The 23,124-nt window shown below is 39.5% G+C and overlaps 1 protein-coding gene across 12 annotated transcripts in view; it reads right to left on the bottom strand.

Moving 5' to 3' along the window:
• The window catches only part of CDKAL1 (CDK5 regulatory subunit associated protein 1 like 1), a 610,652-nt gene that overhangs the window by 9,096 nt on the left and 578,432 nt on the right, over nt 1-23,124 (bottom strand). The gene's annotated exons all lie outside the window — the stretch shown is intronic.

The following is a 23,124-nucleotide window of genomic DNA, read 5'->3' as shown; positions in this document are numbered from 1 at the left end:
GACTTTGGTTGGTGAACATGATGTAGTCTACACAGAAATCGAAATACAATGATGTACATCTGAAATTTATATAATGTTATAAACCAATGTTACCTCAAAAAAAAAAAAGAAAAAAAGACAAACAAAGATGGTAACACTCATCTATCTTTAATTATTTCCCCCTCCTCTAGCAGTTACATGTATATCATTGGGAAAAGAAAGAGGCCTTTAACCTGAGCACATTTAATGCCCTGAGGACAAAGGAGCCCAGTTCCAGTAGCAGCTCTAATCCCAGCTCCAGCTGAGGATTCTTGGGCAAATGATTTATCCTCTTTTTGTCTCCATACAAATCACATGTAAAATGGAGATACTGTTAGCATTTGCACATCATGGGGTTGTTATGAGGATCAAATGAAATGTATATTAAGTGTCTTGAACATTTAAAACTCAATTAAGATGAAAATATTCCATGGTATTTTGTGGTTCCAATGGAATATGCAAACTGCCTGAGACAATCTTTTGTAAAATTACAAAGTCACTTTTTCATTTGCTTTTCAAATATGATTAGTTGATTTAAGCTGTTTTTGTTCCTTATACACATCATCAGGAGGCACATGGTATAATGAACTAGTGTGGGTTTCAAATCTGGCAGACCAAAAACTGAAGCCAAGTTCAGACATTTATTTGCTGTGTGACCTTGGGCAAGTGGCTTAAGCTCTCTAAGCCTCGTTACCTCTTCTGTGGAGTAGGGATAACAAGATCCACCTTAAGATGTTGTTGAAAGGGTTAGAGATAATATGCCTGGAGTACAAGCAGAATGCCTGGAATACATGTTTAAATAAAGGGCTACTATTGTGTTACACTGCAGGAGCGTGGATTGGAAAACAGAGAAGGCCAGAGCCTCCCACAGCCCTTATCAACAGTCCCGAGATGAGGACGTCCTGTGCTGGATAGCATCCTCATAAGCACGAACCCATGAGCGACAAGCTGAGTGAAGTCACCGTCCCTTACTTCCTGGGCTCAATCTGCAGAGGGAGCCTTCTGGAAAGGCTCTTAACTAGAATCATCCCATATAACAAGAGAAACTTGGATTCCACAATTTGTGAAGATGGATTCAACCATCAGATGTGCCGGGTGCCTATTTTTAAATTGACTTTTTCTTTCACTATCTAATAGGAAACTAACAACAACAAAAAAAAAAAACAAGAAAAAAGTCACTGGAAACCCCACAACTTTACATAAAACCTTTCTGCCCTTGCTCTGCACCTTGCCTGAAACAACCGTCTTCCCTCTACCCATTCTCCATCCCTGGCCTCCTCATTTTCTCAGGCCTCAACCAGTGTGCAGCACCAGACTGCCCTTCATCTAGCTTTTAGAGGCTGCCTGCATCCGTTGGCTTGTGGCCGTTTCCTCCATTGTCAAAGCCAGTAGCACAGGCTTTTTTTAGAAGGACCCTTGTGATTTACAGTGGACCCAGCTGGATAACCCAAGATAATCTCCCCATCTCAAGATCTGTAACTTGATCACATCCCTGAAGTCCCTTTTGCCATGTAAGGTACCACATTGGCAGGTTCCTGGGAATAGGATGTGGGCATTTGGTGGTGGTGGTGGGCAGGGCAATATTGTGTGTACCGCTCATGGCATACGTGACCCCCCAAGTTCTCATTATCCCAGCAGAAGGTGTGCTCAGTTCAGGCAGAGCTGAACTAGCTGCACCAGAGAACACACTGCAACAGAAGCCTATCGCTCTACACGTTTATAGGGAAAGGGGCACAGGGCGCCTCCTGGGGACTGCATGCCTGGCTGGCCATGAAGCGTCCTGGTGGAGGAAGGCAGGGGCCCTCCAGGCTCAGCCTCTGCTACCGCCTTTTCCTTCCTTTGAGCTAACGCAGACCTGCCAAGCCAGCTGCTTGAAAGAAACTGGGCCTCCAGGGCCACCGATATTTGTCCCACTCATAGCTCTTTCAGCCAAAAGAAATAGGGACCTAAAGGAGAGGGGACCTAGGAGGTAGACACTCAATGTTCTCTGAAGGGAGATTTGCATCTCTACTTGTTCCTTTGAATTCTATCTTTATATTTTCATACAGTTGCAAGTATTCTTTTCTTGGGACCTGGATGGGCTTGGCCTTCCAATGGAAGGAAGACATGCCCTTCAGAGGCCTCCCTCACAGTTTCTCCTCCTTCTCAGCAGGAATGTTTATAAATTGTAATCTGTGATACAGCCACAGAACCAGAAGCATAAGGACCTAGCAAGAATGGTGGAGGACAGGCTCTAAGCAAAAATACTAAGTAGAAGCAGCAATATTTATGGAATGTTCACTCTAAGTACTTAAATGCATTCTCCCTTTTAGTCCTCCCAACTTCCCAGGGAAGGCATTAACATGAGTTAATCCCAATTTTAAGTACTCCTCCAATTTAGAGGGTAGGTAGAGAGGGTGAGGCAGATAAGAGGCTTGGCTTTAGTCATACTAAGTTCAGCCTTGGTAGTGACGTACCAGAGATGCATCTATAAATGCAATATAAAGAAATGAGAAACACCACGGCACTGCATAATTTTAAAATGACTATCAGGATCAGGATTCTCACCAAACAGACTTCATCCACTTTACTTGCCACTGCATCTCATGGAGGTGATGGTGTTATTTTGTGTTTCCCTACAGAGGCCATTCCAGGAAAGCCACCCTCAGGTCACGCAGAGACATTTCACGCTACCAGTCTTGCAGTTCTGAGCCATGTCGAGACTTTGTAAATGTGACCTGTAGATGGCATAATGCTGGGTTTTCTCTGAACACACAGGCAGGCGCCCACATGCACACATACTTGATCTGCTCACATTAGAACATGTTGCAAAATGTGTTTTAATGAGGAACAGTTGGTATGGTTCTGCTCAAATAAAAGATATCCCTGTAAGAGAGTTGCCACCTGTCTTCCCATCTTGCAGTGCAGCTTCTAAATGAGTGCTTCTGTCCCTGACACCTGCAGGTGTTGCCAGGGCCCTGTAATGGCATTTCACGTGCCAGCTCCCTTCCTTGGGATGACAGACAACCTCGTCCCTATGCTTCATGTCATTACCAGATACTAGGACATACAGCCGATTAAGGGTGCCAAGTTACCTTTCTCCACTCTTCTTCTAGACATTCCTCAAATTGGGAACATCTTCATATTGTATAATTAGGAGTGCCCAATTATCTCCAAACCAGAGATATTAGTATTTTCTAGTTCTTAAAGTCTAAAAATGTTATATGCATAGTCCATTAGCATTATAGGTACACCCACATGGAATAGGATCAACAAATTAAACTTGGAATCAATTATGCCTTTTCATTTATTCAGGGAGAACATTTACATTTTAAAACCTCTGCCTCAGAGTTACACATGACAGCACAGTACTGTCAGCCTTTTATCACATTTGGGCACGAGCAATTCTAAATCAGCCATAATTCATATGTAATTTTTCCCTCCTCCTCTCACCTCAAATGTATAATTGCTATTAGGTCATTAAAATTGCAAAGAAAAAATTTTAAACTGAAATATACACACACATAAAAATCACTATAATCCTGGTTTTTTTATCTTATTTTGGTGACAGAAGAGTAAACACAAGCCGTTGCTAATAAGCCCAAACATAAATTATTAAACTATCTACCGTATGATCAAATGCATTTCAGATTATATTCTGAATTAATTTTGCCTTGACGTCCACCCAAGGAATACATCTGATGTGCCCCCCTGCATGGTCGTGGTGATCCCTCTCTTTCAGGATGCCCAAATCTCTGACTTGAGTTGTGCCAAATGAAAGAAAGAGATGATCATATCAAAAACCAAAGCTCGGCATCCACCACTTACCTAAACATTATTTTCTGTAAGATCACAATTCATCCGACTCAAGTGATGTGAAAACAACTCTTAAGCTCTGAACTTTTTAATGGATTCACAATATTTCCTATGTGTAAATTTTTCTCATGCCTCCAAGACACTTTTAGAGCTTATAGTGGAAGCAAACAGGGATGAAGAAAAAATCGTTTGATAGCTTGTAACTCAAGATAACTTAGAGTTTAGAATTTTTTTTTTTTAACATCCGAGCCTGAACATATGGCCTATGCGGAAAACCTATCGAAACCAAATATGTGATCAATGCAAGGAAATTATGTTAAAATATACATTATGCAGTGCAGTATACTATCAGAAAAGAACCTCAAAATCTCCCGATTTTGTAAAGTTTGCTTTGAATACAAAATTATCTCCATATCTGAAACCTGTTTCTATCATAATTGCATTTTAATCCTCAAAAATATAAACTTAAGGAAGCGCTTCTTAATGTAAACATACCTGATGCAAACTGCTGGATTAGTTCCTGATGACAAAGAATGAACAGAGGTGGCTGCTCAGTCTCTGTAAGGCGTTCTCCACCACCCAGGTGTGGCCTTCTATCTGAATACCTTCATCTTTTTTAACCTTCTTAATCTTTCTTTAACATAGCACCAAATATCCATTCAAATGGCTTGCACTTTCCTCATTTTTGGCTTGTTACATTTACCAAAATAAGCAGGTGGAGTGTAGGGTGGAAGAATCTGATCTAGAATTAACAACGGTATAAAAATCTTTGCCTATAGTAATGTATTGTCATTTGTTTGTACATAAACTCTTGAGTTCTACGAAAAGCTTTTTTAGAACCTTTTTAGTTCTAAAAAAAGCTTGAGAGGTTGCCCAAGCTTTGCTAAAAGGTATGTTATCAGAAGTATGGCATCTTAACTGGAGATCCATTTCTTTTTACTTCTTCATTCTTATTTAAATTTTTTCCTCCAAAGAGAAGGCACACAGAAAAGGTTTTCTTACTAGCCAAAATTAAGGAAAACCCAAGTTATTTATTTACTATGTCAAAGTTTGGAAATCTAGAACTTATGTAAGTCTCTCTTCTGCTAACTAAATATCAGCCACAGATGTATAGACAAGTATACACACACACAGGCACATGAAATAAAGAAGGACCAAGAGGCTCACTTAGAACTATGGAGTCTGTAATCACAATGTTCATGATAGTGGCAGAAATCTGAACTCATCTATTCCAAATATTGGCTGGAGATAAATAATACAAACTAAAGCTGCTCCACAGGTGTGGCAAAGCTGAAGAAAGAAAAAGTGAAGTGGGTCAAGATGCTTTACTGATGATGAAGTTTTTTTGATAATCTCTTCAACCACAACCCAAACCATCCTCATTCCACGGAGTGTAAACAGGAAGCTGTGAACTAGGATGCTGATGAACATAACAATTGGGTGTATTAAAGTTAATCTTCAAGTAATCAATTCAACTCAAAATAATTACTCCTAAGGATTTCTTCCAACTAGGTAACCATGAGAATGTGTTGGAGGATGTTTGTGTTTTAAAGGAAAAAGCAGCCATGTGTGATGTTAATTGCCATTACAACGCAACCCTCTCATCCTGTTCTAAGTATCACTTTCAATGACACTGGAAATATGGTTTCAGCATCATTGAGCTCCATGAACTGCATAAAATGAATAAAGGAGACGGCAGGTGCTTTGTTCTATCTCAGTCTCATAAATGATGAGCTAACATGTAAAATGTTTCCTATAGATGACCAGGATGGTTATTCAGCTTGGAAAATTCAGATAAACTAGCTAAGAAAAATTACATGGTACATTCTTACTATAATTACATTAAACTCAGCCATCTGAAGAATGCTCACATTTCTATCTATTTTCCTCTCACTTTCAAAGGTCCATTATGTGTTCCTCTAAAAATCCATTCCAAGGCATGCCCCTTTTCCCTTTCTATTTCGAATATGGGTAATTTTTAAAAAGTAAAAAATAATGATCCTATCAAAAGTCACTTAAAATAATGGAGAAGATTAAGAAATTTAATTATTTATATCACTATAAAAGCATAGCAGGCAGCCTCTAAAATGGCCCTCAATGATCCTTACCTCCTGGTATTCACATCCTTGTGTAACACTTTCCCCTTGACTATGGGCTGAGCTTACCGACTTGTTTCTCATTAATAACACTTGACATAAATGATGGGATGTCACTTCTGAAATCAGGTTACAAAAAACTGTGGCTTCCACGTTTCTCACTCTCTCTGCTTTCCTGTTCTGAGGGAAGTCAGCTACCATGCCGAGAGTTGCCCTATGCAGAAGCCCACATGAGAAGGAACTGAGGGAGACCTCTGACCAACAGCCAAAAAGGACTAAGACCTTAATCTACAACACATGAAGAACTGAATCCTGTCATTACCACACAGGTGAACTAGAGAAGCAGATCCCCCCCAGCTGACCCTTCAGATGAGACTGCACTCCTAGCCGACATCTTGACTGCAGCCTCCTAACAGGTATTGAGTCAGAGGCACCCAGCTAAGTTGTGCCCAGATTTCTGATCCACAGAAGCTCTGGGATAATAAATGTTTATTGTTTTATGCTGCTAAATTTTCAGGTAATTTGTTACATAGTAACAGATAACTAATATAAAAAAGATGCCAGGTAGAGGGCTAGAAACCGATTCACACATATGTTGAAACATGATGAATAACAGAGGCATTGGAGACCAGTAGGAAAGATGGACTTTCAATAAAATTTTCTGGAACACCCGATTATACACACATAAAACAATGAAATTTGACCCCTATCTACCATGCTTAAAAATCAATTTCAGGTAGATTGATTACTTACTTGGGAATGGCAAAACCAAAAAAATTTTAGAAGACAGTATGGGCAGAAAATCTTTCTCACCCACAAGGTAGGGAAATAATTCTTAAATCACAAAGATAAAGGAAGTTCTAAAGGCACCAAAGAGAGGTTAAAAGACAAGCCACAAACTGGGAGATGACACTTGCTTCACACATAGCTGACTTTAGAATATATAAAGAAATCCTAAAAATCAATAAGAAGGTATCATCAATAAAAGAAAATGGGCAAAAGACCTACACAGAGTCTTTATTGAGGAGGAAATCTAAATAAATATATAAAGGAAACCCATAAATATATAAAAATATGCCAACCTCATTTGTAATTAGAGAAATACAAGTTAAAAACACAATGAGACACCAATTCACATACACCAGGCTGGCAAAAAAATCTCTGCCAATATCAAGTGTGGGTGAGAACATAGAGGCACCAGACCATCTCAACACTGCTGCTGGTGATGTTCTAAATTAACCACTTTGGGAAAGACTGGGGCATTATCTAGTGAAGCGGAAGCCGGGCACACCTCACAATCCAGCAGTTCCACTCCTGGGTGTGTCACGGACACTAGAGAAATCATTGTAGGCACATGCCAATCTCATGTCCCCATCATGACTTACGTGATTTAAGTGAGAAGCTCTAGCAGGGTTTAGGCTAGAGAAGAGGGCGGGGAAGGGGTTGGCCAAAGGTACAAAAAGTAGCCCCAGGATGTGGGGCTGACACTTGATGAAAACATGAAGTCTCCAAGCTGTCTCCCTAACGACCTGTCTCTTCTCTTTGATGGGCCCCAGTAACTACCTCCCTCTTCTCCTTTAGCACTTCTCCTTTTCCACCTCTCAATTCCTAAGGTGTTCCCCCCACCTTTTAAAAAATAACTGGCCAATGTGGAAAACAGAAGGGACATAAACAGCCACTTAGTTGCCAAAACACGTATCCTCACTTTTTACTTGGACTCTATGGGATAAGATCAGTCCCTGTATTAGTTTCCTATTGTTGCTATTGCTGTTGTAACAAATCACCAGAAACTAAGTGGCTTAAAACAATACAAAGTTATCATCGTACAGTTCTGGAGCTGAGAAGTCCAAAATGGATCTCACTGGACTAAAATCAAGTGTGGTGTTGTCCTTATTCTGGAGGCTCCAGGGGAGAATCCTCTTCCTTGCCTTTTCCAGCTTGCATTCCTAGATGACCTCCTTCCATCTTCAAAGTCAGCATTCTCCTCACTATGACTTCTGATTCTCCTGCGCTCTTCCAGTTTTAAGGACTCCAGTGATTACACTGGGCCCTCCTGGATAACCCAGGATACTCTCCTGAAGGTCAGCTGATGAGCAAATTGAACTCATCTGCAACCTTAACACCCCCGCTTCCCACCCTGTAACCTAACACATTCACAGATTCCATGGATCAGGACGTAGACATCTTTGGGCGGCTGTTATTCTGTCTACCACAGGCCCCAAGAGTGAGAATGTTGAGTTGTTGGGTACATATACTTCAAAAACAACAGCCAAACTCTAGAGTACCTGAAATTTCCTAATAGAAGACCATGAGAAAGTCCCTTAACTTTTGTTCTGGATCCTTTATGTGAAAAATGAGGTTTTTTTTTTTTTTTTTTAAACTAGATCCAACCCTTCAAGTTCTACAACTCAGTATCTAAAAACATGACACTGAGTTGTAGAGCTGGAATGCTTGGATCTATGATTGAAGCAGAATGTGATTTCTTGTGGGGCTACAGGAGGGTGGAAAGATGTGTAACCCACAAGCAAAAAAAGCCAGGATTTCACAGGTTGTGGCAGACTGACTATATTAATGGTCCCAACTCTTTATACTCCCTGTATCTGTGATTTCTGTCATATAACTTCACAGTGTTCTCCCTGGTCTTGGCCACGTGACTTACTTTGACCAATGGGATGTTATCAAACATGATGCCAAGGCTTGAAAAGCACTTGTGCATTTCTGTTTGCTGTTCTCGTTCCTCTGTCTTTACGAGAACTTGCCCAGGTTAGCCTGTTGTAGGGTCAGACACGTGGAGCACAGCTGATGCATCCAAGCAGTCCCAGCTGTGACTATCTAGATCCGCCAGCTGCCAGCTGAACCACCAGACATGTTAGTGAGCCCCATCGAGATTAGAAAAGCTGCTTAGCCACTCTACAGTTAACTGCAGATGTGTGAGCGAGCCCAGCTGAGATCAGCTGAACACCACTAAGGTTTTGTGATTCGTCATGAGGCATTTATAGTGGCAAGAGCTAATGATATACTACAGGATGACCAGATATTTGGTCTCGCAATCTTTTTCATAAGGGACACATGTCTATTTCCAGCCCAAGTATATCCATTCATTCATTCAGTAGACACTGACTGAGCATTTGCTCTCTGTCAGGCACTGCTCCAGACATTAAGGATAAAGAAGTGAAAAGGAAAATTTCCCAGCACTCATGGATGGGACTTCCATTTTATTAACTGGAGACAAAGAAACACATAAATATTTGGTATATCTGATGGTGAAGTGTATTGTTCAAGGGGAACAATAAAGTACAGTAAGGACAGGAGATACTAGTTGTGAAAGATGGTGGGGGTTGCTATTTTACAGAAGGTTACTCAGGAAGGCCTCACTGATAAGGTGGTGTTTCTGCAGAGACTTGAATGAAGGAGATGATATGTGGGCATCAAAGAGAAGCACATTCTAAGCAGAGGGAATAGCAAGTGGAAAGGCTCTCCTGAGGGAGCATACCTGGTGTGTGCATATTCAAGGAGCAGCATGGAGGCCAGTGTTTTGGCTGAGGGAGCTTGAAAGGGAGATGATGACGTCAGAGAGGCAACGGGGTAGGGGGTGAGGGAGTGGAGGGGAGGGAAGGGAGGCCAAGGCCCTAGGGACTTTGGCTTCTACTCTGAGCATAATAGGAAACCTAGCTGGGCTTTAATTTTAATTTTTTAATGTGGTAAGATATATAACAAAAGTTACCATTTTAATTGTTTTTAAGTGCACAATTCAGTGGTATTAATTACATTTGCTATGTTGTACAACTATCATCACTATTTATAAAACTTTTTCATCACTCCAAAGAGAAATTCTGTAACCATTAAGAAGTAACTCCCCATGTCCCTTATAATGTCTAGTCTACTTTCTGTCTCTACAAACTTGCCTACTCTAGATCTTTCCTATAAGTGGAATCACATAATATTTGTTCTTTTGCGTCTGGCTTATTTCACTTAGCATAAAGTTCTCAGGTTCATCCATGTGTTAGCATGTTTCAGAACTTCATTTCTTTTTATGGCTGAATAAAATTCCACTGTATGGATACATCAAAATACTAATATATTGAATGCATTCTGTTTATGCATTTGTCTGTTGATGGACGCTTGGGTTGCTTCTACCTTTTGGTTACTGTGAGTAATGCTGCTATGAACATTAGTGTACAAGCATCTGTTTGAGTGCCTGCTTTCAACTCCTTTGGGTACATATGCTAGGTCACATGGAACCCTAGATGGTTTTGAGCATGAGAAAGACCTGATCTGATTTACAGAGAGGTAGAAACAGGGAAACCAATTAGGCAGACTGTGTTTATTTTCAGATAATATAGTAGAGAGCATGAAAAACTACCTCTCACAAGAACATTTAAAAGAAAAAGACTGTAGCAAATAACACTATCCTATACCAAGGATGCTTTGTAACTGTTCGTAGGAACTGCTCTCATCTGAAGGATAACAGAAAAGAAATAGCCAAAGTCACTGAAAAGGGAAATTTAAAAACACAATCACAAAGTATTTATTTTAGGTAACTATACTTTATAAATGCCGCTGCTGTCATAAACATGCCAGAAAAGACCAATGACCAAGTCCTCGTCTCACGGTGTATACTACGTGATTTGGGCAAAACATAAGTCATGCCCATGCACATGATAATGCATCTTAACTAACTAGGCCCAAACAAAACCTTTACTGACTACACCATGTCACCAATTTCACAACACATATTCACTGATTACTTCTTATGTGCCAGTTACTGCTGAATGCTTCCCATGCATTACCACACTTCATTGTCAAAACCACTCTATCAGAAAGATTCTATTACCCCCAGTTTATAGAAGAGGATGGTAAGTGACCAGCCAATGATCACACAGTTAGTAAGGCATAGAGCCAAAATTCAAATCCATACAGGATGACTCCAAATGTCATGCGCTTAAGGGATGCTCCATTCTTTCAAAATGGATTTGGCCAAGAGAGAAGCCCTGGAGCCAGGGGCCTTTAGAAGGAATACGCTGATTTGATAAAGTAAATGTGCAATGGTTCTTCGCTTTTTTTGTCCTTTGGACTTCTGTCTCAAGTGGTGGCAAATCTGAAAGGCACTGATCTTACTTTTGTAGGCTGACTTCCCACTAGATAACTGTTGGCTTGACATGTGCTTGAATATTTATGTTTCTCAGTAATTTTATAGAATTGCATTGGGGAGATAGAGGGACAGGAGAAAATTTCATTCTCCAAAGCCCTTTAAGTTTAAAACATTACAAACTATGTTAGAAAACAAAGAAATTTATGTTTCTATTATTTTAAGCATAATACTCTGAGTATGACAGGAGAAACAGGCTGTCACTTTCATCATTAGAAAGTAAAAGGAAAGAAAACTAAAATTTATGGTTAGAAGCATGCCCAGATCTAAAGTACTTATACCTACAGTTCCCATGAAAAGCATTTAAATTTGCAAGATTACTATCAGTTTAGAAAGGAGCTTTTGCAATCTGCTTATCAAGATGTTAAACGACTTCAAAGAGCAGGTTGGGTGGCTTGAGTGTGATTTTTTTTCAGCCCTTGAAGAATATACTAATTTCTTAAGTTGAAGTAACAGAAGTTATCAGCCTATTATGTACTCTCAACTTCCCTGTCTCTGGTTGAGAAACTATCCATTCCACCGTGTGTATCACCGAAAGCCAAGTCCATTCAACAAATACGTACGAAGCACCAACTCTGAGCCAGGCACTGTGCTGGGGCCTGGAGCTGGTGGTGACTAGAACAGACAGGGTGGCCTTGCTCTCATGAACTTTTCCTCACACAGACGACTTTCACTGTTAGACACGTGCTCAAAAACTTACCAACATGCAAGGTAGAAACTTCTAGTATTCACCCATATCTTCTCCCTATTTATACAGAAGTATGTATTTCCCAAACTCATGAAGTTAGGAGGGGCCATGTGAATAGTTCTGGACAATGGCTGTGAATAGAAATATCACCACTCCCATGTGGAGGCTGTGAAAAGCCTGGTTTCTCCAGCAATTCTCTTCCTGCCCTGGACAGCTGCAGTCAACCTGGGTCCCTGAGTGACTGTGTGGAGCAGAAAAACCCCCAACTCCAAACTGCCCACTAAATGGTATGAGATGTGTTGTAGCGTGAGCAGGAAATAAATCTGTGCTGTGTTAAGCCTGAGATTTCCGGTTAACTTGTTACTGCAGCACAGTCTAACTTATCATGGACTAATAATACATGTGCTTTATTGTCTAATGTGTTAGGTACACTCCAAAACCCAGAGGTCCCACTCTTCATACTGAACATTATTTTACACTGCCTCCCAGCTGCCCACATCTGCTTATGGATGCCCAAGTAAAGCCAGATTTATTCCTGTGCATTCTGTCATGACTTACGTTCTTTACACAGTGAGAAAAATTTCCTTCTTCACTTGCCTCATTAAGTCCTTCTCACCTTCAAAGTCCAGTTCTAATCTCACCACGTCCATGAAACCCTCTGTAGGGTTCTTCACACTGACAGTTCTTCACCTTGTAAATTCTACCATACTGATTCCAAGAAACATTTCCTATCTTCCTCTGTCCCAAGGGTGCAAACTTGAGACACTGATTCGACACTCAGATGCAAAGTGTGCGAGACATGGATTGTGAAGCAAGCTTCCTGAGGAAGCAGACAGGGCTTGGGGCCTCTGCCCTGCTGGGGCAGGAGGGGCAGAGGTAACATCTTTTACCACCAGCTTCTAGTGGTCCTGGGTGTTGTTTCTGGAGACTCAGCAGAGTCCATTCCCCAGCCCTTCCAACAATTCTGTGAACTATCTAGTATCCCTTTTAAGCCCTTTCCTGTTTAAACTAACAGAATTGTTTTCTGTTGTCTGCAACCCTGACCCATACATTCCCTTATCCCGCAAGTCTTCAGAGGTCTCCCTATGTTCCACTCCTTACGATCTGATGCCATCCAATTTAGCACTTGATATACTATACATTTTTGTTTCATGAGCACATATCTTCTCTTCCCAACTAGACTTTCGTCTCCTCGAGGGCAGGGATCACATCTTAGACTCCCGTATCCTAAGCAGTGCTTGGCCCGGTGCTGGGTCTACCTGAGGGACTGGCAGATGACCAGATAATTTATCATCCAAACCAGGACACTTTGGAGGATGAAAGAAAAGGCACTACTATTAATTTTACCAGGACAAAAGGTATAAACTAGGACTGTCCCAGACAAACCAAGACATATGGTCATACTTCACACTGATAATTATTGGCTGAGTAAAAAGGGAAAGACATTTGAAGGAAAAGTAACGTAGTCAAAATGACAACACAAAAGAGCCATTCCGGACACCTCAGATTTGGTAAAAATCATCCATAAAACTTTAATCACAAGAGGAATTACGTCACACAGGGCAGCTAGTGTACCCACATAGGACCCTCTCCCTCACCCCAAACCCTCCCCACAAAGGTCACAACAGAATAGCAATATAACCACAAAACATCCAGACTGAAATCTCCTCAAAGGCCAAGACCACTTTCATTATTTCTGTCTCCAATATTTAGTCCGGTGCTTAGACAACATTATGTTCAATCAATGCTGAAACATATCATAAGAAGCCAGGCATTACCTACATGTTGCATGTGAATAATTCAGGCTCAGGGGGCCTGATTCTCTTCACTTGCTCTCCCTGCTCTGGCAGTCTGCCCACGCCGTTGCCTAAAGCTCACAGCTCCTTCTACCCCCGTCTCCAAAGTGAGCAAAGGATACAGAGGCGGGGAAAGTGCTTGCCCAATCTCATCCTATGATGCCTTTTTGTGAGTGTGTACAGCAGTGTAAAGAGCACTTCATGGGTTCTAGCTGCCCTAGCCTCGGCTAGAATAAAGTGAGGTAATACAGGTAAAAGCCTTCACATCACATAGTAGAGGCTCACTAAATAGTAGCTATTATTATTATCAAGGCACAATTAGTTCTTTGATGCACGCAATTCCCCTCACCATGCCCCAGCTACAAGCCTCAGAAGGAGGAAAATTATCATCCGTGATTGCACAATTAGTGATGCAAGTGAAATGAAAGCTAATTGTTTAGCATTCGCTCACTCTGATGGTACTTTGGACGGTACTCAAATTGGTATGTGGAAGGTATTGCAAACATACTAAATATACTTCAAGCTGACATAATCATACTGGTTCAGCTGTAATGCCCAATAAAATACAGCTCAGCAGCACAGAATAAAAGCTGTGTATCTAGACTGTGAGACCCAAATATGTCCTAACGGATCTGCAAAAGAAACTAATTAGATGCAATATGAAAGAAATGGACTAAATATTAACTGTATTATGGTTTTAACTGTGACACCAATTTAACATATGGGCAATGAAGAATTCACTCGTTATAAAGTTTAAAAAAAACCCCAGAAATCAGAAAAACTGCTTGGGATTGGAGCCAATATCTTGGCAGTGGAAGGAAAACTAGGAAGGAACACACCCTCATTTGCTTCTACCACGGTTAGCTGATCTGTTTGAAATTAGATCCACTTTCAACTGTTTTAACTTAATTATTAAGCCATTTTTTAACCTCATGAATGCAGTTTTCATGTGCTTTCAAATCTGGCCCTGAACTAATAGGCCCTTTCACTTCAGTGGTTTTGGAAATGAATGTTAGATAGAGAGGAAAGCATTTTAGTGGTGCTTTCCTAAGGGTCAAAGCTCTACAAATATAGTATAGTTTGCACATAAAACTCAGTATACCTGAATATCCTGCTGCCCCTTTGTCTGGTAATGAGGCAAACCACGGCACCCTTTAAAATTTCTGCTTCCTTTCTAAGTGCAGTGGACTGTGTTGGTGCTGAGCTATCTAACTGCTCAAGCAAATCTATTATTAGATCAAAGTCCCAATAGATGAGAAACAGGTGGCAGCCCGGCACCCTGGGGGAGCATTCCCTTCACTCGTGAGAAACAAAATGGTAGGTCCAGGTCTCCATTCCAGAACATTCTCCTTTAAAGGGGCATTAAAGAATAAGAGGAATAAATGTCTGTCAGTAAGAACAGCCAATGCTATGAGATTGTTACTGAGCCTCTTTCTGTTAATTTGTCATTCTCATTATGCGGAGGAACCTCCTGAAGTGATCTGGCTTCATTTGCCATTTTGTAGGAAATCGATTGCTGATGATTACAACATTTGAAATGACAAAAGATTGGGCAACTTTAACCTTCATTGCTTAAAGTAAAATAATGCCTTAGCATGTACACAAATTGATAATAGTAATAGTAGCCAACGTTTATTGACTGCTAAGCCATTTCCATGTAAATCCTATCAGGTGGGTACTGTTATTATCCCCATTTACAGAGGAGAGAACTGAGGTGGAAAGAGGTTGAGCAACTTGCCCAAGGTCACAGTTCTTGTAAGTGGTGAACCAAGGATTCCAATCCAAGTGATCAGAATCCAGAATCCATGTTCTTAATTGCTATACTATACTATACTATAATTGCATAGTGAAACCCAACGGAAGCAAGGTATCTTATAAAAAAAGTAAAGTAAACAAAATTTACATAAAAGCCAGGAAAGTACTGCTGTTTAAAGGCATACTTATTGAATCCCTTTATCAAATACGAATATATCTATCATGCACGAGGCACTTTGTCCACATTATCTAATTTAATCTTTTGCAAATCTGTTATCTCCATTTTCCAAATGAAGAAACTGTGATTCAAGGAAGTAAGTTGCACAAGATCACAGGAATTGTAATTGTAATCTGAACCCAGGGTGAGAGACTCCAAATCCTCAAGCTCTTTCCACAAAGCCACCCTGCCTCTTCTTTCTTTAAAGCGATTCTTTATTACTAGGAATAAACTCAAAATGAGAACAACTTTGGAATAAAACTGACTCCTTATAAGTTTAGAAGTAGGAGAGAATTTTGTTCTTTTCCATCTTCTCCCAGGCACAACATAGCTCTGACTTCTTAAGTATTGATCTTGGTAGGAGTCAAGTGATTTGTTATAACATGGGCCATAAAAGGAGAAAGAACGTCAGTAGCAAAACCAGTTAGCCTTTATCAAGCAGCAGTAGTGTTCATATTCTCTTGTCTTCCTAAGGCAGACTTATAACTTGAATAGCACTTTTAACAGAGCACAGAGAAAATGATTAATATTATCCATTTTCTCATTTTTTTCTCTCTTTTTTTGTATTCAGTGTAACCTTAATCTGGTATATAAAGGAAGCTACTAGTCCAGAAGCGAGCGTATAAGACTTCTGTAACTCAAAAGGGAAAGGCATTATGGACCTGGGCTTAAAAATTCGGGTTTGACCTACACCCATCAGGGAAGCAACTACCAAAAAAATAGAAAACAGCAAGTGTTGTCAAGAATGTGGAGAAAGTGGAACCCTTGTGCACTGTTGGTGGGAATGTAAAATGGTACAGCCACTGTGGAAAACAGTATGGTAGTTACTAAAAACATTAAAAATAAAATTACCATATAATCTAGCATTTCTACTTCTCGGTATATAGCCCAAAGAACTGAAAGCAAGGTCTCAAAGAGATAGGAGTACAACCAGGTTCATAGCAGCATTACTCACAATAGCCAAAAGGTGGAAGCAACCTAAGTGTCCATTGATGAATGAATGGATAAACAAAATGTGGCTAATATATAATGGAATATTATCCAGCATTCAAAAGGAAGAAAATTCTGACACATGCTGCAACATGAATGAACCTTGAGGACATTATACTAAGTGAAATAAACTAGTCACAAAAAGACAAATACTGCACGATTCCTCTTATATCAGGTACCCAGAATAGTCAAATTCAGAGAAAGAAAGTAGAATGGTGGTTGCCAGGGCAGGGGGAGGGAGTTTCGGTTTTGTAAAATGAAATGAATTCTGGAGATTGGTTGACAACAATGTGACTACACTTAACACTAATGAACTGTACCCTTAAGTGGTTAGGACAGTAAATTTACGTTATGTATATTTTACCACAAATCAAAAACAAAACCAGGCTTGAAAGTTGGTAAGACCTAGATATAAAGCCTGACTTGCCTCTTCTACCTTCTAACTTTGTGACTCAAGATAAGTTATCTATTGAGTTACTGAAGCTCAGATTCCTCATCTCCGAAATAGGGATAAGAGCAGTATCTTCCTCATAGTTATGAGGATGATATGAGGGAATGCACGCGAGACATTTAGCACAGTGCTTGGTTCACAATAAGTACTCCATAATTGTTGGCTTTGAGTCAATAGCAGTAGGCACGGAGTATTTAGCCAATGGCAACGCCGAGTGGGTACTGAGAGGAAAAATCCCTTGTGGTCTCTCAAGAGGCCTCAGGAGGCAGCATTTGTTGCCTTGGGGGGATTTAACATGGCCCAGGGTTTGGCTCACCGCCCTGAAAGCTCAGAAACTGAAATGCTCAGCATCCACAGAAGAGACCAGATGAATAAGACACAGGAGACGAGCGTATAAAACCAGAATGCCAGTTATCAACAGCACATTTATAGAAGGCTGAACAAACCTAATTTCTCGCCTGGTAATCATGGACTCCACAAAGGGAAGTAAGTGAATCAGATGTACAATGGTACCAGGTAAGATAACTAGATGTATTCCTTTCTATATAGGGATGGTTTTCAGACTTTTCGAAGTCCATTTGTCAAAGCATCCTCTCCTCCAGGATGCAAGTGTTCGCTGCCAACGTTGGCTTCTGGACCTTGCTTGTTTGGCTTGCATGTCTGACTACTCCTACCCTCTGACTGTTTCTCTCACCACTTTAATGCCTTCCATCACACTGCAGTGAATTCCTGCCGGCCTGGGAGACAGTAATCTCTTTAAGGTGATTCTACCTATCTTTTCTTTGACCAAAAAGGTGTTGGGTTTCAGACAGGGTAGTACTATTCCTCTCAGATAACAGAGCAATATAGACTTTCATGTATTTTGTTTAAAAGCTTAACAAAAATCATTAGAAACATTCACTGAATTTCTACATATGGCTAGGGAGTAGTAACCACCAAGATATATTGTTAAGTGAAAATAGCAAAGTGTTTATCATTTATCTAAGAAAAAAGTGATAAAAAATATGTCTATGTATTGTTCATATTGTTAAAACAAACCATTGGAAGAATAAACTAAAACAAACAAAAGTCCTTAAACAGGTGGGAGAGGAAGCAGGGTGGAGGGAACAGGAGTAAGTAGAAGGTAGAAGGTGGACTTCTCACACCATACTTTTTTGTAGACTTGATTTTGCAAAGTATTTTACATAATTATGAAACAAAATTAAATTAAAAATATTTTTTAAAACAAAGGAAAACAAATGCTCCTAAGTGTGTACTGATTTGTTGGCGTAACTACATGGAGAAGAACTATTTTCAGGAAACTTTAAAACCATTATTTGCCTATACTTTCCTAGTGGGATATACCCTAAGAACAAAACAACTACAAAACTACCTGCCACACCTTAAACTGCTTTCAATGATTATATTGTTGGCGGTAGTGTTAGTGCGGTTATTATCAGACAGTTATGTGGGTATTACAGGATAAAGCAAATGAGTAATTGTGTTTTTGGGAACTGGAATGGAAGGAAAGTTACAGATGCCAGACAGAAAATTTCTAAATTTGACCTGGATGAAAGCATTGGTATGATTGGGGGAAAAAAAGGGTTTTCTAGCTCCACCTGCCAAAAGGCATAAGAACAATGACCAACTCAACAGCGTACACTATAGTCCCTAAATACTGTTTTTCACTAAAAGAAACCAGAGCTCCTTGGAGACATGGCTAATTCCAGGTCTGGAGCAGAGAGTGTCCAAGATGAGCCTGGAACATCCTGTCATATCAGAAGGCAAGGAACTATTAAGATCTCAAGGAGCTATGTCACAAGAATTGAGAAACCAATCTGAAGAGCTTCTACTGTCCAAAAATGCAACCATTTGAGTCACCAATTAAATATAATAATTGCAATGTATAAAAGCACATCAAATATGTAAAAAATCCATGAGTTTATAATACTAAAAAACCTCATTGGTTACTTTTGGAGGATGCTGAGGAATCAACTCAAATCTTGGAAACTGGTTCACAGAGAGCAGGCATCAAACCTTTATCTCACCTTTCCTGTATGAACTGTACCTTGGGGTAAATAAAAATAAGAGAACGTTTCTTTTCAGAGGAGTACTTTTAGCTCATAAATGAGGAAGGAAAGACAGAATTAGAATCCTACCATTCTGAAACCCCTAATGACTTCAATGATCGTAGGCAATGCCCAAAATTGACTGACACATAAGGAGGACACCCAGACATTATATGCCTCATAAGAGCATCACATGAAAATAGCCTCTCAAAAACTCAAACCTGAATCTGATTAAGTCTCTAAATCTAACTACCACTTTATAAAACAAATGGGGAACACAGAAACCTGTTAAATCCTATCAGAGGATGTAATTAGCAAATTCCAGACTGTGGGAAATGCTGCAGGACAAATAACCTGGTTTCTTTTACAAATAAATGGCAATACAAAAAGAGAAAAAAGGGAAAGCCTATAGGTTAAAACGACTTACAAAACACACTAATTGCAATGAGTGGACTTTATTTGCATCCTGATTCAGAAAAATTGTTTAAAAAATAGCAAAATTAGAACATTGAGTTGACACTGACCGGATAAAGAATTAATGTTAATTATTTTTAGATTTGATACTGTACTGTGATTAGGTTTTTAAAACGAATCTTCACCTTTTAGAGATATTTTCTGATATATTTCTAGATGAAATGATAAATAGGATTTTCTTTAAAAGAATCAGGGGGAGACGGAGGTGAATGTGAACACACATGACATAAGATCAGCTATGACTTGATACCTGTTAAAGGTGAGTAATGGGTACATGGAGTCATACTAGTCTCTCTACATTTGAATATGCTTGAAAATTTCTGTAATAGAAAATTTCCATAATAGAGTTAAAATGAAACAATTCTGTGATCCCAATCTTTGATAATGGCTCTCAAATAATTTTTCATATTATTGAATGGTCATGGATTGGCACAGGTGACATCAGCTCCGCTTATCCAAAGGTTTTCTTCAGATGGAATGACTGAACAGCACAGCAATTTTCCAAGGAAACTTCAATTGTATAAAAAGATCATCACATTAAACAGGGTATGTTACCACAAATTTAGGTTCCATGTGTGAACATGGTAAAAATATCATGCTCTTAACATCTTAAAACTGTTTTCCTCAAAGTTGCTATTCCTCTGGCCCCTTTCACTAAACATACACACAGCTTTTGCCTATCCCCACCACCATTTTTATAACCCCCTTCTGAAGAATTATTAATATATAGATGAGAGACAATCTCAAGCATCCAAGGGGATGTTGTTCAACTATACTTTCTGAAGCTGGTATTGTGAAAATTTGGTATTATTACATTAAAATGTTAGAACTGCTTTTCAAATATCAAACGCTCCTCCCCACTTGAGAATTATTTTCCTGGAAGAGTGGTTCTCAAACTTCAGTGTACATCAGTATTACCAGGAGAGCTCGTTAAAAGAGTACTGGGTTCCTCTCCCATAGTTTCTGATTCAGGTCTGGGTCGGGGCCTGAGAATTTGCATTTTTACAAGTTCCAAGACATCGCTGATGCTGCACTTCTAGGGACCACACTTGAGAATTACTGTCCTAGAACATCTACAAAAACTTGTGTGTCCCCTGCTGCCTCCTATCTCTTCTTCATCCTAAGAACAAAATCCCCTGACAGTTTCCATAGAAAAGTTCATGATCTATCCCTTCTTTGATTTATATTTATCCCTTTGAACTCTATGATGCCACCCATTGGATAATTATTACATAACCATTTTCTGAAATTAATTCTCCTTAAGTGATACTTATTCAAAAATGTTCGCTATTACATTGGAAGTGCATTTGGGCTTCCACCTTCCCTAAAAATAATCAGACTAATTTTGTTTCTCTTGACTACCCTCCTCTTCTTCTCTTCCTCTATTCCTCCAACCAAACTGAAAAGAGGATCAGTGATAATCATAAAAAGATTTTACTATATGCTCTTTCCATTAGAATATAATTTGTTAGAGGACAGTAACCTTTTGACTTTATTGTAGCTTTCCTTTTCTATCACGTTATAGGCATTTACCTATTATTATTTGAAAATAACATGGCCTGATTTCTATTAATATTTATAGAATTCAAAGTCCTGGCGCAGGGCAGGCATTCAATCCATTTTTGTCAAATGAAATATTTCAGTCACAGAATCTTAGAGACAACTGAGGTTCAGGAAACCTAAGTGATATACAAAAGGTCACAAAGTCTGTTACCACAAATGCCAGAATCCTATAAATCTAGATGTCAGGACTCCCACCCAGCCTGTGCTTCTTCCCCTAGTCTGTTGTACCTCTCACTAGTTTCACCAAAAGAGGTCAACAGGGCCTAAAGTGAGACAAAAGAAATCCAAGAATAATCATAAAATTCACAGTTAAGGAAATACATTTACTATGGGAAAGAATTTTTTAGCACAACAGTCTGCTTTAGATACTTTGGCCTTTCTAGATTTGTTTACAAAGTATGAGGAGGAGGTTACCATTCTACAAAAACACAGGAAAAGCCTAGAAAATTCAGAAAGATAGAAATTCTGATGGGATTGGTTCTCTGGCACTAAAGAGATTATCCTAATAGAGAAATTCACCCCCGACTCCAACATATACAATGCGTACTGTATGATCACGGCTGAAATAATTAACAAAACCAAAATTGTTAGTACCAAGGTCATCTTTAGAGTCTCCTCTTTCCAGATGCAGCTATATTTGGAGGAAAGGAAAATAACCACTATTTATTATGTTCTAAGCATAGGATTAGGTGGTGAACATACACTATTCCATGTATTCCTTTGAACAACCCCTATGAGATAGCCATTATTATTCCCATTTAACAGACTAATCTAAAGCTTGGAGGAGTCACATGCCTAGTGTAAATTGGCAAGTCCAGATGCAAACCCAGGTCCATCTGACCCCAAGGTCACACTTCATCCAGAGTTAAGCTCATTTTTTTCATTTAAGAGTTCCAGCACTTTTATCAGTGTGCAAAGATCTCAAAAAGTCTGAGACATGATTATAACCTCTATCATCTACCAACAGATCCTATAAAAATGGAAGCTGTTCTCTTCCTGCTTAATTTATATTGGTTCATATAATCAGCAAAAACATTTGTAACACCAGGACAAATTCATTAAAGAAGGCTTTTCAACCCTGAATTTGGCATATCTTTAAAAGCTGACAAATAATGAAGAGTAAAGCTATGTTCAGTAATTTATATGAAGTCACAAATGGTGATGAAAGACTTGCCTGATGTTTCCCTTAATGTAAATATGCAAATCAATATTCCTAACCCTATGGCCTCATGCACGCTATAAGACTATTCCTAGAAGGGCCAGCAGCCAACTGATCTTTATCCTCATCTTACCCAGGACTTTGGGGCCATCCTGGTTCAGAGGAGGCTGGTGGTAGAACTGATGACAACACTACTTCCTAGGCTAGAGGAAGGGAGAGGAGAGTAGAAAAGCCTGCCCATAGCATTTAAATGGGTCTGCCCTTTTAGAAAGTAATAGTTATGGAACTAATAAAAGAGTACTACTTTTGCTTATTTCTGTATTATTAATGATGATATTTTAAAACACTATTCCTTTTAACAGGCATACATGAAGGAACTAAATCAGGTTGGGTCTTGGAAAAAATCCTTTGCCCACTACTGCCCATTTGTTGTGAAATCCTTTCCACTGGGGCAACATAAAATCAACCTGGTTAAACACCCTGTGTAGAAAAATAAAAAAATAAGTCAACTTCCTTTAAAAGTTTCTTAAGTATTAGCTAACATATCAAAAGCTAAATCTCTAGCAATATAATTTAAATGCTGGATCACTCTGTTCCTTCCTGGCCATCCATCCAAAGCCCCAAGTATGAACTTTTTTAAACAGCAAACATTAACGGTTATGCTTATCAAGTTTTACAGTTCACCCCTGGTTGAGCAGGATGACACACTTGGCAGGGTTTTGACAAAGGCTAGTCTACATCATTCCACTATCAGTCAGATGGCTGGGCACACGGATTCTTTACATGCACTTGTCAAGCTCGTGAGAGGTATCACCCATGTTTGGATACCAGAGTCCATCACCACACTAAGTGAGAATATAGATAAAAGCACCCTCTTTATCACTCTTCCCAAAGTTTAATTAACATGCCCTTGCAATTTATTTTG

This window comes from Equus przewalskii, chromosome 19 (genome assembly GCF_037783145.1).
Source record: "Equus przewalskii isolate Varuska chromosome 19, EquPr2, whole genome shotgun sequence".
In the NCBI taxonomy this organism is placed as follows: domain Eukaryota; kingdom Metazoa; phylum Chordata; class Mammalia; order Perissodactyla; family Equidae; genus Equus; species Equus przewalskii.
This window is presented reverse-complemented; position numbering and strand designations above follow the sequence as displayed.